Genomic DNA, 18,040 nt, shown 5'->3' with positions numbered 1-18,040 from the left:
TTGGTGATGTGACCGACCCGAGTTCAAATTTGCCTTTTTCAGAACTCATTATTTTAAATAAAAATTAAGAAATATTTGAACAGAGGAAATTATGTCCCGCATGGGTATTTAATAGTGTTTTCTGGGTATATATATAGTTGGCCTATAATTGAAATTGGATGTGGTGCCCTCATGTCCACAACAATACACTGAGGTGCAGTGTCTGCAACTATTTACACTTGGTGCAAAGAAAACACAGTTTTTTTCACTTAGTGTAAATAGCATCTATCACTGGTTCATGGTCTCAATGTCACAGAGTCAGCCACACCGTCACAGCCCCACTCGTTCACAATCACCAGAGTACTGACTCGCTGCACCTGCACTCATTACCACAGCCTACATATTCCCAGTTCACCATCCACTTATTGTCTGGTCTCGTTGCTGTTACCACTGCTCACCGTCAGACTCCTTACCTGTCTACCTACCTGTGATTCATCTCGTCAAACTTCCAGTCTTCTGTCCATCTTCGATCTGCTGTCCTGTTCCAGATCTCCTGTCTTCTTGTTCACTCGTCACCTGCACAGAGAATCCACGTCAAGCTTCACCAGTCACCATCATCTCACCATCATCTGGCTCCCGCTGTTTCTCACCACTCTGGTCAATAAACACTGTTATCACTATAACACCTGTCTGTTTCCTTCTGTGTTGTGACAGAAGACCAGACCACAATGCAGAGTCCTGCCGAAACCAGCGAAGAACATCCACCAGATCCGTTTGCCGAACTCGTGCAAGCAGTTCAGCAAACTCTCCCCTCTGCACCACCTGCTCCTTCACCACCTCTTCTGCCAGTCCCATGGCCCGACCAGCGACATACAACAGTGAGGCGGATGATTGCAGTGGGGTTCTATTATGTTCATTGTACTTTGAGATGCAGCCACAGCTTTTCTCTACCGAACGGGCACGTATCGTCTTCATGATCTCACTGTTGTCTGGACGAGCGCTGCATTGGGCGCAATCCATCTGGCATGCCAATGGCCCTGTCACGAGTTCCTTAGCATCGTTCATCAACCACTTTAAAGAAGTCTTCGGTCAAACTGCATCGGTACTATCCGTCCATCATCTGCTGTTCAACCTCCGTCAAGGTAAAAACCCCATCAATGTGTATGCCCTTCAGTTCCGCACTTTAGCAGCATCTAGCGGGTGGAATGAGATGGACTTGCTGACAGCCTTTCGCCAGGGTCTCAACCCGGAAGTGCGCCACCAGATGGTAATTTATGACGATAACATTGGATTGAAAAGTTTCATTCAGAAAGCTGTGCGCATCTCTCAACGTCTGTCAGCCTGGTCACTTGATCACCCCGCTACGCATCCTCCACCCTTCTCTCCATCTGTCGCTCTCCCAGCACTTGAACCCATGCAGGTCGGCGCATATAACTTCACCAGCACGGAGCATAAAAGGAGACTATTACAACACTTGTGTCTGTATTGTGGGGGAGAAGGACATTTAATCGCAAACTGCCCGATTCGATCACCATGCCCAGCAGTAAGTACAATCCAGTTTCTCCATAAAGTCCAAATTCTCACCCAAAAACGTCTCGTTCCAGCGCAAACGCTCATCGACTCCGGGTCTGCAAGGAACTTCATCTCTCATCAACTTCTCCAAAGACACAACCTCCCAGGAACTAGCTATCCACACCATTCTTGGCAAACCGCTGGGCTGTGGTCGCATTTGTCACTTCTCCCCCACAGTAACGCTCCGCGTTGGCTGCCTGCATGAGGAGAAGATCACGTTCATGGTGCTGGAGGGATCAACCGCTGACATCATCCTGGGATGCCCATGGATGAACCAACATGAGCCCACCATCAACTGGAACTCTGGAGAAATTCTGCAGTGGGGTGACTCCTGCTTCAAGAACTGACTTTCTTCTCTGCCCAAACCATCTACCCATCTGACCTGTCAACACCCCTTGAAGTCTTCATCCAATATTCAGGTGAACTCCACCTCTGTAGAGCAAAACTGAAATTCCTCCAGAGTACTGGGCGTTCCAGAATAAGTTCAGCAAGCGTGTGACAACCTGTCTACCACCTCATCGGCCATGGGACTGTGCCATTGACCTGCTGCCTGGGCCTACTCCACTGAAGGGTAAAGTATACCATTTGTCCATCCTGGAACAGTAGGCCGTGGAGGAGTACGTACAGGAAACATGTTTCATCCGACCGTCGACGTCCCCTGCCGCTTCTAGCTTCTTCTTTGTGGCCAAGAAGGACGAAGGCCTGCGGCCATGCATCAGCTACCGGGCACTCAACTCTCAGACCGTCAAATTCATCCTCTTCCTCTTGTCCCTGCCGCCCTGGAACAGCTCTTCTCCAAGCTGGACCTGCAGAGCACCTACAACCTCATTCGGATATGTGAGGGGGACAAATGGAAGTCGGCATTCATCACTCCGACGGGCCATTATGAGTACCAGGTGATGCGGTATGGCCTGTCCAACTCCCCCTCTGTATTCCAGGGGTATATGAATGAGGTGTTCCAGGAGTACCTCCACCGCTTCGTCATCGACGACATCCTGATCTACTCCCGGAACCTGGCCGAACATCGCCAACACATGACGCAGGTCCTCAAAAAGCTGAGAGAACACCACCTCTATCTCAAGTTGAAGTGCGAGTTCCACATGCCATCCATCCATTTCTGTTCCCAGTTCACCATCCACTCATTGTCTGGTCTCGTTGCTGTTACCACTGCTCATCATCAGACTCCTTACCTGTCTACCTACCTGTGATTCATCTCGTCAAACTTCCAGTCTTCTGTCCGTCTTTGATCCATCGTCCTGTTCCAGATCTCCTGTCTTCACTCGTCACCTGCACAGATAATCCGTGTCAATCTTCACCAGCTAAGTCACTATCATCAGTCAACAAGTCACCATCCTCTCACCATCGTCTGGTTCCTGCTGTTTCTCACCACTCTGCTTAATAAACACTGTTATCACTATAACACCTGTCTGTTTCCTTCTGTGTTGTGACACTTATATTGTTATTGTAACATTTGTCAGGAACGGAAGAGATGAGAGGCAAACGGTGAGAGAAAACGGTGCAGGGGAATTATTTGAACGAACAAACCAACAAAAAACAATAACAGAGGAAAACAAAGAATGCAAGGACCCTTACGAAAAAGTATACTTCAAGTTAATTTTATGAAGTATAGGCTACTCAAGTAATGTTCAAATATATATTTTAAGTATACTTTATGTAGTAAGTATATGTGTACTTGTAGTAAACTTGTAAATGTACTATTTCAATACTGCTGGGGACTAAATTGGCCTACTTTTAGTATATAAAAGTATATGTTTAAGTGTACTATGAGTGTAACAGTAGTAAACTTTAAGTACACAACTAGGTTTCTCATTTGTAATGCATCTGTACTACAAGTGAACTTGTAAGTATACTAGTAGTTTACTATTTTAATACACGTAGTACATTTTTTAGTTTATAAAAAGTACACACTGAAGTGTACTCTCAGTAAACTAGTTTAGTACTTTATACCAGTGGTTCTCAACTCCAGTCCTCGGGACCCGCTGCTCTGCACATTTTGTATGTCTCCCTTATTTAACACACCTGAATCAGATCATCAGCTCGTTAGGAGAGACTCCATGAACTGAACTGAGTGTGTCAGATAAGAGAGACATACAAAATGTGCAGAGCAACGGGTCCCAAGGACTGGAGTTGAGAACCACTGCTATATACTGCAAGTATACTTGTAAGTTTTCTTTAAGTGAACATAACATTATACTTATAGTTTACTATTTATATATTATTTTTGCACTTGCAGTAGGCCTATACTACTGTGTTCAAATTTAGATATTATTTTATTTATACTTGAAAAATACCTTTCACTGTACTTTAACTGATTTTAAAAACATTTTATTAGCTTCATGCATCCTTTTTTATCAACACTTGAAAGTTGGAAAGTTTAATAAAGGGGCAACATTTTAAACAAAAAAGTTGAGAAAATCACATTTTTGTCTATATACGCCTTGAACAGATTCAGAACGATGATCTAAACACAGAGCTTCACACCCCCAAAGCTTCAGAATCGTTTTCTCTTCATGGGTTCGACATTTCATTTGGTAACATTAAGCAGTTTTGATTTACATGCTGTTTAATGTTTGATGATCACGTTATTTTACATTTGCGTGAGCAATCAGCTATCACTTGTTTCAGCTTCTTTTTCTCCTGTGTTTTGATCCGGAGATTCTGTACCAGAAGATGTGTCATAGCGCCCCCTACCATATAACAGTGAAAACATGGATAGCTGGAAAATTCAGTCAATGGTGGGAAAAGTAGAATTAGAGTAAATTCATATGTACACTACCAGTGGACTAGCCTACACAAAAATTCAGATACGCAGAATTAGAAACATATCTGTTTTATATCAATATTCTAATCAATATTTTCAAACAATGTAAGTTTCATAAGACTGTATATGAAAAAACTATGTAAAAAAAAAAAAAAGAGTATATTTAATAGGCTACTTGATCAAAAGAGTTAACACAACTACAAGCCAAGAATACTTTGAATACTTAATTATACTTTTAAGTACATCTCGATCAAAAGACTGAGTATAAGTACAGGCCAAATATACTTGGACTTTTCTCTGCAGTATAAGTCAAGTACACTTAAGTGTAATCTTTACTGAGAAGTACATCAAGTATATTTCTGAGAAGTATGTAAAATGTAGACTGAAAGTATACTTTTTTTATTTTTAGTTTAAAAGAAGTATACTAATAGAACACTTGAATAAACTTCTTTTTCATAAGCGGAACAGGAAATATGAATCATCTACAAGCAACAACAAACATGCTAACCCTTTTTGTAAAGACTTATGGAACAGAAAACAGGAACTATAACAAGAAAAACAACCTTTGGACACACTGTTCTGTCTATCAGAGAAAGTCACTTGTGGAACAGCCTCCCAACAAGCATTAGAGAATGTCCCACTTATTGCACATTTAAAAAGCACCTTAAACAGTTTCTTAAAAGTTCCCAGTTATGTCCTCATTTTGACTAATTTTATTTATGTAATTTGTCTGAATGCGTGTTAATGTGTTTCTTGACTGATACTGTATATTGTCATATTATCCTTTTGTGTTGTTGTCTTCCTGTCTCGGGACTACAGATGAAAATGAGCATGTATGCTATAATCTGGCTCATTTACAGTCTGTACAGAAGTGTAAGATTGTTCATTAATGTACACTGTCCCGAATAAAAAATAATAATAATAATAAATTAAACAATCTTACCTTGAATTAAAAGCTTTTCTCTCTCTGAAATGGCATGGCATCTTTTGGTCTGTTGGTGAGTATAGCAAGTGATTTGGTCCACCCAAGATTGCCACACCCCTGTAGAGTTTCAAACCTGTTTTAACACAGCCGTACATTATGGGAGTGGCTTGATGTAGCAGCAGATGCTGATAAAAAATAAATAAAAAAATCTGTCTGCTGTGCCATGAGAAAAATGTACTTGACCCTTAAGAAACTTTAATGCTATCTCGTAACAAATCTGCTTCACAGGTAAAATTAAATGAATTGCTAATTACAACATTGAAATAAAAATGTAAAGCTTGTACAAATATTAGAAATCATGAAATAACAGAAATAACTGGGAATCATGTATCAAACATTATACATTTCATTTATCTATTATAACTTTTATGTTGTTTTTGTCGCTTGGTTGTTTCCTTATAAAGGTCCAGAAATTCAAGTTTTTCGTCAGTATGATATGTTCTTTTTAAATATGATGTTATACGTTGCTGTCCTGCCGCCAGGCAATCACTGCATTGCTGATCATGGTTTGAGTATTAATATATCTCCCCTTTCCAATGAACACAAGAACGTGCAGTAATCTCAACTTAATTCAGATATTTTAATCAAATTCACAAATGTGTTTGAAGAACCAAATTAGCCAGAGATCAGTTGTCACGATTATAATTCTAAAACAATAAAGAATGATGAAATTTTTACAGAGATTAATGAAACTGGTGTGCTGAAAGTTGTGTCACGAAAGTTAGTTGTGTCCCAAATGATGCACTATATTCTTTTTTTGTACTCTATTTTGTCATTCAACATCAGAGTCTTGTAGTCCCTCCCCCTCCACTATGTAACTAAAGTTGCAACAGTTGAGTGCATGAAGTGTCTAGCATTCCACACTTTCTTTCTTTTTTTTCATTCATTAAGTGCACCATCCGGGTATTTAAAGTGTATTTTTTCTATGTGGAATTGTAAGTGTAAACACATGCACTATTTATGTTAAGAAACATCATAGAATAGTGTGTAAGTACGCAAATTGGGATGCACCTAATGTTTTTGTTTTTTTCATTCATGGTATCTATCAGTTCATGTATTCATCAGACCCACAACTTGGCATTATTATATGCTACTGTTTGAGATACTGAAACAATCAAACTGCATATTGTCGGTATGAAACCTAGATCATGTGATAAAGGTAGACAGTTGTCCTGTCAGTGTACACTAATGTTTCTGTGAACCAGTACCTTGTGATTGTAATTTATGACTTTAGGAAAAAAAAAGTGATGGTGATGAAAGCTGTCCAAATGTGCATTTGGAAAGTTGAGTTGGTCTGTGGAAAAGTGTCTGAGGTATGCAGAGGTACAGCAGTTTGCGGAAGATGAACCAGAATCCCAGAAGTCCAGACTCAAGTACAAAAGAAATGTTTGAGGAATTACAGCCGTCTGACAGTTTACCAATTTCCTCTTTTTATATATTTACATTTTATATATTGCACATTATTATATGTACATGAAAAACGCTAAGGAAAAAACATTTCCATTTTGTAAACGTACCCTCAGAGAGCAGAAAGAGCAATGCTTCAGAAAGGTTCACTTCTCCCCTGCTCCAGACTTGTATGTTGAGAAAGCTTTTGAATGTGTAAACCTCTTGTCCTTTTTCAATTGCAACTAGTGTGCACACTTTGTGGTTAAGTGTGTTCCTGTGATTAAGCAGTGTTGTGGTTTTCTATCAGGTATAGTAATATATTTCTTTTGACCATTGCTAAGGTATTAAAAGGTATTGTATCTCTCTCATGTTGTTTTTGTTATATTAGAAGCTGTAGGGACTAGGGAGAGGGTGCCATTTTCTTTTTAACCCTCTGGGGTCTAAGGGGTTTTGGGGTCCTTGAGATGTTCTGACATGCCCTGACATTTGTGCTTTTTTCAGTTGCTTATAAACATATTAATGGCAAAGGTGTAATTACACTCTATTTAACACAAACAGGGCTACCATAATATGTGAGCAACGTGCATGTACATGTTTGTATTTTTGAGAGAATAATGGTTATGCATGGTTATTGAAAAAACTAAAAACTAAAGTTTCTGAAATAAGGCCACAAAACACATACTAAATATGTGTCAATAAGACTTTTGTTTTTCAATAAGTTTTTTCTTTAAAATGATGTGAAAATCATCCTCCCTAATCATTCTCATAACACAATACATTGATTTAAATCTTGTAAAACACTTTTTGTTTGGAAAAGCAATATGCGCAAAGGGTGTCAACGATTGAACACCATCATGCATATTTAGTGATTCACACCTCAGGAGACAATGGGCCCCACATACTTAATGAGCCATTCATTCAGGTGTGTCACCTATAGCCACAAGAAAGAATGCAAGAGCATTGGTTCACAGTTGGAAACATCTCAAATTTTATTTTATTTTTTTCACAAATTGTGCTTGCAAATTGTATAATATCCAAGGAAAACATGTCTAGTAATTGTGCAGTTAATTCTCATACTGTATTTTCAGTTTTGGAATATGTATCCTCTCCCCAAATTTGTCAATAATAAAACACAATAAAAATCGAAATAAACAAATATGAAAACATTAATACACAAAACAAACACTTCACATAATACTGTCAATTGACTTCACTTTATAAATGTACTTCCTATATATAAATAAAAGAAAAGGAAGCAAAATAATCCGTGGTGTCCCCTGGGCAGAAACCGGAATGGTTGCAGCCCGAGCAGGCTCAACCAACATCCGCCACAACGGCTCAAACGAGAAGCGCTGTTTCGTTCCACTTTTGTTTCGTTTGCCATTTGATTAGTGGTGGGCAGATCAAGGCTTCGCGGAACACTGAAACAGTTGAAGCAAATATGCCGTATTGTGTCCAGTCTTCGAAACAATCCGACACCCGTCTTCATGGTGACCCCTATAGTGGTCAGAACAGTGTAAATGCAACAAAAACCCTTGGCAAACATGCATCATTTTTAAAAAAATTTTTTACAGTCTATGATAAAAACACCTTTTACAAATCTATTGCACATTTTTTATTGAAAGTAAAAGCTTTCAAATGCAACTATCTAATCATCTAATAAGATTATCAAGTATAGGCTATGTTATTTTATTAATTTGAGTTTGTTTTATTTTTCTATGAATGGCTCAGCTAAACAGGCCAATAAGAGACTATTATTATACTATTATTCACTTTCATTATAATAATGTCTAATTAAAACGCCTACAAATGTATAAAACTGATCAGAGATCAGGTAAAACCCACAGACACTTGTTCATTCCAGTGACTCATGGGCTGACAGAGATCATCGCCCCCAGCGGTGAACCATTGAAATTTTTAAGTGTTTCGAAACGTTTCGAAACGGTTATGACGTAATGAAGCCTTGTTTCCTGAAATCATGTGACTCTGGCAGTTTGATACACGCTCCGAACCATTGATTCGGAACAAAAGATTTGTAAAGGTTTCAAAGCTTCATTAAGCAGTGTTTTGAAATTGCCATCACTATGTTTGATGTTTCTCATATGTACCAGAAATGGCAGCTCTTATCAGTTGGGCAATGTGGTTTTGGCACCAGTCAAGTCAAGTCAAGTCACCTTTATTTATATAGCGCTTTTTACAATACAGATTGTATAAAAGCAGCTTCACAGTGATAACATGAAAATAACACAACAAAGTTTGTTTCTAGAAGAAAATTGCATCATTGTCCACCAAGTAAGGCAGATCAATAATATTGTTGAATATTAAATGTCCCCAATTAAGCAAGCCAAAAGCCAAGGCAACAGTGGCAAGGAACCAAAACTCCATCAGTGACAGAATGGAGAAAAACCCTTGGGAGAACCCAGGCTCAGTCGGGGGCCAGTTCTCCTCTGGCCAACGAGCGAACAGTGTATGATTATGATTCAGGCAGCATTACAGGTCAGAAGTCAAATTGGATAAGAACATTCAGAATATTTATCCAGTTTCATCTGATTCAAGATCGGAGTCATCACGCCGGTATGGAGACGAGTTTGTTGAGGATCAGTGCAGATTGCTGTCGTGTCGATGAGGCCTTCACAGGGCTGATGAGGCTGGCACTTCAGGGATGTGTCGTGGATGGGTCCAGGGGGCGCAAGTCCACCATCTGATCTGGATACGGGCCGAATCCGGCTGACTTCAGTACACAAAGTTTAGGTGCTATTAGGCGAAGGATCTACCGCCAGCAGTCGATTTTAATATTCTAGGTATTATCAACTGGACAGAATATTGAGATTGCAGTAGACGTGAAGGACTATAATGTGTTAAGAGCTTGTTCAAGTACTGGGGAGCTAAACCATTTAGTGCTTTGTAAGTAGTCAGCAATATTTTAAAATGTATACAATGTCTAATATGGAGCCAATGCAGTAACAGGCTAATATGGTCATACTTCCTGGTTCTAAGAACTCGAGCTGCTGCGTTTTGGACCAACTGGACTTTGTTTATTAAGCGTGCAGGGCAACCACCCAGTAGAGCATTACAATAATCTAGCCTTGAGGTCATGAACGCATGAACTTTTCTGCATTTGTCATTGAGAGCAAATGTCGTAATTTAGATATATTTTTAAGATGGAAGAATGCGGTTTTACAGAAACGTGACTTTCAAATGAAAGATTGGTATCAAAGAGCACACCCAGGTTCCTAACCGACGACCAAAACTTGACAGTCTTGTTAGACAGTATTCTTGGTTAATCCTTGCAGAGGTTTTTTGCCCAATAATTAGAAACTCTGTTTTTTCAAAATTAAGTAGTAGGAAATTACTAGTCATCCAACTTTTTATATCAGCTATGCATTCCTTTAATTTTGTGAATTGGTGCATTTTGTCGGGGCGCAAAGAAATATAGAGCCGAGTATCATCAGCATAACAATGAAAACTAATTCCATGCTTCCTAATGATAGTAGCATGTGCCGAGTGAACAGCAACGGTCCTAGTACTGAGCCTTGAGGTACGCCATACTGAACTTGTGAGCAGTATGACATCTCTTCATTTACTGCTACAAACTGACTGCAGTCAGATAAGTATGATTTAAACCATGCTAATGCAATTCCACTAATGCCAACATAATTTTCGAGTCTATTCAAAAGAATGTTGTGGTTGATGGAATCAAATGCAGCACTAAGATCGAGTAACACTAATAGCGAGATACAACCACGATCAGATGATAAGAGCATCTATGATCTATGACCTCTGGAAGCATCTCTTTCAATAGCTTAGTCGGTCTAACATACATGTTGTTGATTTAGATGATTTAATGAGTAGACAATTCTTCCTCTCCTATAGCCATGAATGAATCGAATTTTTCCTTAGGGAGACTACAATGCACTGTCTGATACGATACTGTAGTGGACGGTTGCATAGCTATAAATTTTTCTCTAATATTATCAATTTTGTAAGTAAAGAAGTTCATGAAGTCATTACTGCTGTGCTGTTTGGAAACGTCCGGTGTTGAAGCTTTATTTTTTGTTAATTTAGCCACTGTTTCGAATAAATACCAAGGTTTGTGTTTGTTTTCTTCTAAAAGTGTTAAAAAATAAGCAGATCTAGCAGTTGTTAAGGCCTTTCTGTACGCAATCGTGCTCCCTTTCCACGAAATGCGAAAAACTTCTAATTTTGTGTTCTTCCAGCTACACTCCATTTTTCTGGCTGCTCTCTTAAGGGCCCGAGTGTGCTCGTTGTATCACGGTACAACAAGCGCGATGGAGCAACTGTGTCTAAAGTGCTGGAAAAGAGAGAGTCAATCATTTCTATTGCAACATCGAGTTCTTCTAGGCTGTCTGGGATGCTGACGAGATGAAACTGATCAGTAAGATTATTTATAAAGCAATCTTTAGTGGCAGACGTGATAGTTCTACCATATTTATAACACAGAGTCGGCTTTCTAACTTTGGCTAAATTAAGTATACATGAGATTAAATAATGATCTGAGGTGTCATCGCTCTGCTGCAGAATTTCAACGGCATCAACATTGATTCCATGTGATAATATTAGATCTAGAGTATGATTACGAGAATGAGTGGGTCCTGACACGTGTTGTCTAACTCCAACAGAGTTTAGAATGTCTGTAAATGCTAATCCCAATGCGTCTTTTTCATTATCTACATGGATATTAAAAACACCAACAATTAGAACTTTATCAGCAAGCAGTACTAACTTTGACAGAAAATCAGCAAATTCTTTGATAAAATCTGTATGGTGTCCTGGTGGCCTATATACAGTAGCCAGAACAAATGTTAAACGGATTTATCACTTAAGCAAATTCAATGAAAGGGGATCATTAGGAGGCCATGATTGATAATGGTCAAAGGAGGGAATGTGGCCAGGACACCGGGGTTACACCCCTACTCTTTGCGAGAAGTGCCATGGGATTTTTAATGACCACAGAGAGTCAGGCCCTTGGTTTAACGTCTCATCTGAAGGACGGTGCTTTTTTAGTGTATAGTGTCCCTGTCACTCTACTGGAGTGTTAGGACCCACACAGACCACAGGGTGAGCACCCCTGCTGACCTCACTAACACCTCTTCCAGCAGCAACCTGGTTTTCCCAGGAGGTCTCCCATCCAGGTACTAACCAGGCTCAACCCTGCTTAGCCTCAGTGGGCAAACAGTCTTGGGCAACAGGGTGATATGGCTGTGGCTATGTTTTTGTTTCTTTTTTTTTTTAAACTGTGTTTGCACCTTATTTCCTCCTTTTTGCACTTACTTCCCCACTCTGTTTGGCACAATGTTTGGTCCTCATTGAAGGGGAATGAATCTGTGAAGGGCCCCCATAGAGGCTTGGACAGGCCTACACTCCTGTGCTTATCCTGATACATCTACCTGCTGAAACCATTCATGTCCTAACAGCTGCTTTAATGTTGCTCTTTTCTCTCTATCACGCTTCAGGCACTGGCTTATCACATCACTGCATTCTGAACAAGTTTTGAAAAAGGAACTGGTTAATCATGTTCTTTACAACTATGTGAATCACAAACATTGCCATGTATGAAAATAGTTTGCTGTGTTTTACACTTGGCTAATTTATCATCCTATTTGATTTTGTGTTGATTTGATTTGATTTGGTTTTGAGTATTTGTGTGTGCATTGAACAATGTTGTTGTCAGTGTGTTATTGGTAGTGCTGTTATCTCACCTTTGGACACATTGACAACACATTTCAGGTCTTCAAATACAATGATGAAAGTTTGAATTACATTCACCATCCTGAACAAAATAACACCCAGAGACAAGACTGTTGCAGGGTCTGTGTAGGGCTTGCGTTGGCTGAGTCCTGTCCATGTAGAAAAGAGAGATTTAGAGTTAAGCGAACACTTCATTTGTCCTCAGTGAATCATTAGTCTACTGATAACATTCAAATCTATAATAGCATATAATTAGTTATTTCCCTTATTGTGCTTTTGGAAGAACTTTAAGGAGCTGTTCTTGTACCCAGAGTTTGGTGAAAGGATCATACATGATCATATATGATCACTCCAAGTAAGATTACGCACTCTGACATCATTGTAGGGCTTGTTTCTATGGCAACCAAAAAAAAAAAAAAAGCCAACTCACCTCTGAATTTGCTGCCTACATATCCAGAATTTAGAAGAAATCCACAGCCGAAGTCTATCAATTTGAGCTGCAGCGTCTCTGTATTGACTAATATGTTATCCATCTTGATGCCATTATGGTAGACACCCCGGTCCAGACAGTCTTTCATTGCAAGGACATCTCCTGCAAAGTCTCACAGGGATGTGGATGTTCTAAAATCAGGATCCACCGTTCTGGTTCGTCAAACCACTGATACATTTGTAGAAATGGTTGGCTTCTGGGAGCTTTTTGCATCAGCAGATTTAGAGCCACTTCGGCAAACAGTGGCTTGCAAGAATCAGGCTAGAAAAAAGTTAAACATAAGGTTAGTTGCCTATGGGTAATCTGATAATGCCATGTATAATTCGTATCGAAATACAGTGGGGTTCAAAAAGGCTGAGACCACAAATATGTATTTTATGTATTATTACTTAATAACTTTTCTTTGGTTTACAATTGGTTTACAATTGGTTTACAAACAACAAGTCCTAAAACTATATTTTTTAAAGATTTTTTCCAGGTTAAAAAGATTTTCATTAGGTGCATTTACGTACATGCACCCACATAGTCTGTTTATAAACAGAACTTCCAGAATCTGAAATCAGATTGGATTAGTGCATGTAAACATTCCTATCAATTGTGGTCTCAGAATTTTGTATATATTTATATATATTTATTAAGCCAGCTTACAATATGAATGAAATGGTCATTCACCCTCTTGTGAATGAATTTGATGGCAACCTGCAAAACAAAGCATAGCTGTATTGATTAAAATATTAGGAATGGGGGGGGGGGAACAGAAGAGAGAAAATAAAATGAATACAGACGGATTCTACCTGCTGGCTATCATATATTGTAGTCCCTTTAAAGACACTGCCGTAGGATTCTGATCCCAGCATCTCTCCAACTTCATAAAGGAGGTAAAATGGCCCTGAAAAAAACACATTTAAACAAAACATGATTGTGTGATTGCACACATGTGAACATAAGTGATTATAAATAATCAGTATCAAAGCATGCAACATATTTATATAAACAGGGAAATAGGTAAATAATGACAAGGAAAAAGATCAAGAGGACTACATTCATATGAATGCCACATTGCATAAATAAAACATCAGGGGAGAACAAGAAAAAGTTGACAAGAGGAAAATAAACTTCACAGAACACATGAACAGGAGTAACAATAACGGTAGACTCACTTTTGGCTGGCTTGGGATCTGCTAAATTTGTGTCTGGGGTCGGTTCAAGTCCAGTTGGATAAGGCTGAGGATCATCTGAATCCTGGCAATCGGGTGCCTTGAGTCCAGATGGACCAGGCTGAGGATCATCTAGATCTGGATCTGGATGAGCAACTGGCTCGAGATCGGATGATCCTGGCTGGGGATCATCAGAATCCCGGCATTCGGCTGCCTCGAATCTAGATGGACCAGGCTGAGGATCATCTGGATTTTGTAAATCCATTTGCTTGAGGTCCACTGTAAAAATAAAAGGTGCCTGGAGGAACCTTTTGGGGTTCTTCACTTTGCCACACCGTAAGATCCTCTAGGCACCCTTTAAAAAGGGGCGGTTCTCTGAAGAACCACATAGGTTTCCTGAGGAACTCTTATATTAGGCACTGTGTGGAACCACTTTGGGTGCCTCCAGGAACCAAATTAATAAATTAATTTAATTTTGATTTATTTAATTTCATGTTGTTACTATGGTTACCATTGACTTATATTATAATAAACAAACTGAACCAAATACAAAATAAGAATTGTTTATTACATATTTTAGATCCATTTTAATACATACACTTCCATGCACATGGGAAAAAAAGCTAGTCATAGATTAATATCAATGAATACACAAAAAAATTGTATAATACATAAGAGTAGTGAATACAACACACCACCTGTCAAAAAATGATTGATTGACAGGTGCCACGCCCCTTCCGGTGACATGTCCCACCCCTGTCACGGTTCATAAATCCATTGTCTTCTTCTTGTCTCGTGTTCTGTTGTCATGTGTGTGTTGTGCATTGATTGTGTGGGCGGGTCGTCTGATCAGCGATCATCAACAATTAAGCTCATCACTCCCGTCACCAGCTGCAGCTCATCTCATCACCCCATAAATACTCACCACTTTCTTATTTCCCCTGTCAGATCGTTGTATGTGGTTTCCCGGTTGTGTTCCCAGTCTTCGTGTCGAGTTTGTGCCTGCCTTGTTCCTGTTTCTGTTCGTGTTCACTTGGATTTGGATTACTCGTCACCTGGGATTCTCACCGTACCACTTAACCGTCTTCACTGGAACATCTGACCATCGGGGTCCCTGCGTTACCATCCTGTGTCTCAGCTGATCATTGTTCTTTGTTTATCACACTTCAATAAATGAGTATACTTGCAATTGCTTCCTCATCTTTTACCGTTACAGAACGATCTGACCAAAAGCATGGAAGCAGCGAGTGGTTCCTCCAGTCCTATGGAGGATTTTCTGAATCAATGCATGAAGAGAATGGACACGCAGGAGAAGAATCTCCATGAGACAGCTCGCGCTGTTCAGGCTCTGGTAACGCAGGTGTCCGGGCTCACCCAGCAGCTACAACAACCACAGGTTCCCGCTGCGCCACCCGCACCGCCGATTCCCCCAACACCATCAGCGGACCCATCCCAGTCAGAGCCCCGCCTGCCGATTCCGGAGGCTTACGCAGGTGAACCCAATTACTGCCGATCTTTTCTGACCAGATGCTCTATGCATTTTTCTCTGCAGCCCCGTACTTTCCACGACGAGCGAACCAAGGTCGCGTTTGTTCTGGCGCTTCTGACTGGGAAAGCGGCGCTTTGGGGAACGGCGGTGTGGGAGAATCAGGAAGAATGCTGCTCCTCGTTCCAGAGGCTCTCCGAAGAAATGAAACAGGTGTTCGACCGTTCCGTGTCCGGACGTGAGGCTGCCAGAGTATTAGCCGACCTTCAACAAGGAGAAAGATCCGTATCTGACTTTTCGATCGAGTTTCGCACTCTGGCAGCCGAGAGCCAATGGAGCGAGGAGGCGCAGTGGGACATGTTCCTGCATGGGCTGGCTGACCGCGTCCAACGAGAAATCTACGCCATGGACCTTCCGGCCAGATTGAGTGATCTCATTGCCCTGGCGATAAGAGTGGATGGTCGTCTTTCTCGAGCTGATCGACGTCTTCAGTCCCAGCGGGTCCCGGGAGGGATCGAGGGACAACGATCCAGAGAGAGGGACGCGGTCAGCCCCGTCGAAGATCACGAGCCCATGCAGGTGGGTCGAGCCCGGCTTTCCCGGGAGGAGAAGGAAAGGCGGAGATCCCTGGGCCTTTGCATGTACTGTGGAAGAGCGGGACACTTTGCTTACAGCTGTCCATTAAAAGGCCCAGCCCGGCAGTAAATATGAGGCTACTGTCGGGTGGGATCTCTGCCGAGAAGACCTCATCCACATCTACTCTCCTTCCGGTAAGGCTCCGATGGTCCTCTCACCTTCACGACTGTCGAGCACTTCTGGACTCTGGGGCTGAAGGTAATTTCATGGACTACACTTTTGCACTCAAGTTTCAAGTTCCCCTCAGATCCCTCACACATCAGATTGCAGTACACGCACTCAACGGTCAAGAACTCCCCACCATTTCACTTGCCACCGAAGACATCACCCTCATCACATCAGGCAACCACACCGAAACCATCTCATTCTACATCATGGACACTCCCCTTGCACCCATCGTCCTTGGTCATCCCTGGCTCACCCGTCATAACCCCAGAGTGGACTGGTCATCACAATCTGTGTCTTCGTGGAGTAGCTTTTGTCATAAGTCTTGTCTAGTGTCTGCCTGTCCGTCTGTTTCTGTCCCTGTGTTTCAGGAGGAGACAGTGGAGTTATCTAACGTGCCCGCGGAGTACCTGGACCTGAAGGAGGTGTTCAGTAAGTCTCGGGCTGCTTCTCTTCCTCCGCATCGTCCCTATGACTGTGCTATAGAGTTATTACCAGGTACGTCTCCGCCTAAGGGCAAGTTATATTCACTCTCTGTTCCGGAGAGAGAGGCCATGGAGAAATACATTTCTGATTCTCTAGCAACGGGGTTCATCCGTCCTTCCTCTTCTCCAGCGGGGGCGGGATTCTTTTTTGTGGGGAAGAAGGATGGGTCGCTGCGACCTTGTATTGACTACCGGGGGTTGAACAACATCACGGTAAAGAATACTTATCCTTTACCGTTGATGTCTTCAGCTTTCGAGAGGTTGCAGGGAGCATCTATCTTTACGAAATTGGATTTACGAAACGCTTATCATTTGGTCCGCATCAGGGAGGGGGATGAGTGGAAGACCGCTTTTAACACCCCCAGGGGGCACTTTGAATACTTGGTTATGCCTTTCGGCCTTTCCAACTCCCCAGCGGTCTTCCAGGCACTTGTCAATGACGTGTTACGAGACATGGTCGATCAGTTCATTTATGTCTACCTGGATGACATATTGATTTTTTCTTCGTCTCTCCAGGAACATGTGCAACACGTCCGACAAGTGCTTCAGAGGATGCTAGAGAATGGGCTTTTTGTCAAGGCGGAGAAATGCGTTTTTCATGCACAGTCTGTTCCTTTCTTAGGTTACATCATCTCGGTTGAGGGAATGCGCATGGATCCTGAGAAGGTTAAGGCTGTGGTGGATTGGCCAAACCCAGATTCCCGTAAGGCCCTACTGAGGTTTCTGGGGTTCGCCAATTTTTACCGGCGTTTCATTCGCAACTTCAGCCAACTAGCCGCACCTCTGACCGCCTTGACCTCCCCCAGTACTACGTTCAGGTGGTCAGACGCAGCCTCGGCTGCGTTTGCCAAACTGAAGGGTTGCTTTGTTTCAGCCCCTATTCTGATAACCCCTGATCCATCACGTCAGTTCGTGGTGGAGGTCGATGCGTCAGAGGTGGGGGTAGGTGCAGTGTTATCCCAGCGTTCTCCTTCAGACGACAAGATGCATCCTTGCGCGTTTTTGTCACATCGTTTATCCCCTGCCGAACGTAATTATGACATTGGCAACAGGGAGTTGTTGGCAGTCAAGTTAGCATTGGAGGAGTGGCGCCACTGGTTAGAAGGGTCGGGGGTACCTTTTATCGTCTGGACCGATCACAAGAATTTGGAATACATTCGGACTGCTAAAAGATTGAACTCCAGGCAGGCTCGGTGGGCTCTTTT

This window comes from Abramis brama, assembly GCF_963993115.1.
Source record: "Abramis brama genome assembly, chromosome: 22".
Classification (NCBI taxonomy): Eukaryota; Metazoa; Chordata; class Actinopteri; order Cypriniformes; family Leuciscidae; genus Abramis; species Abramis brama.
The sequence above is the reverse complement of the archived record's forward strand: the minus strand, read 5'-3'. Positions refer to the sequence as shown.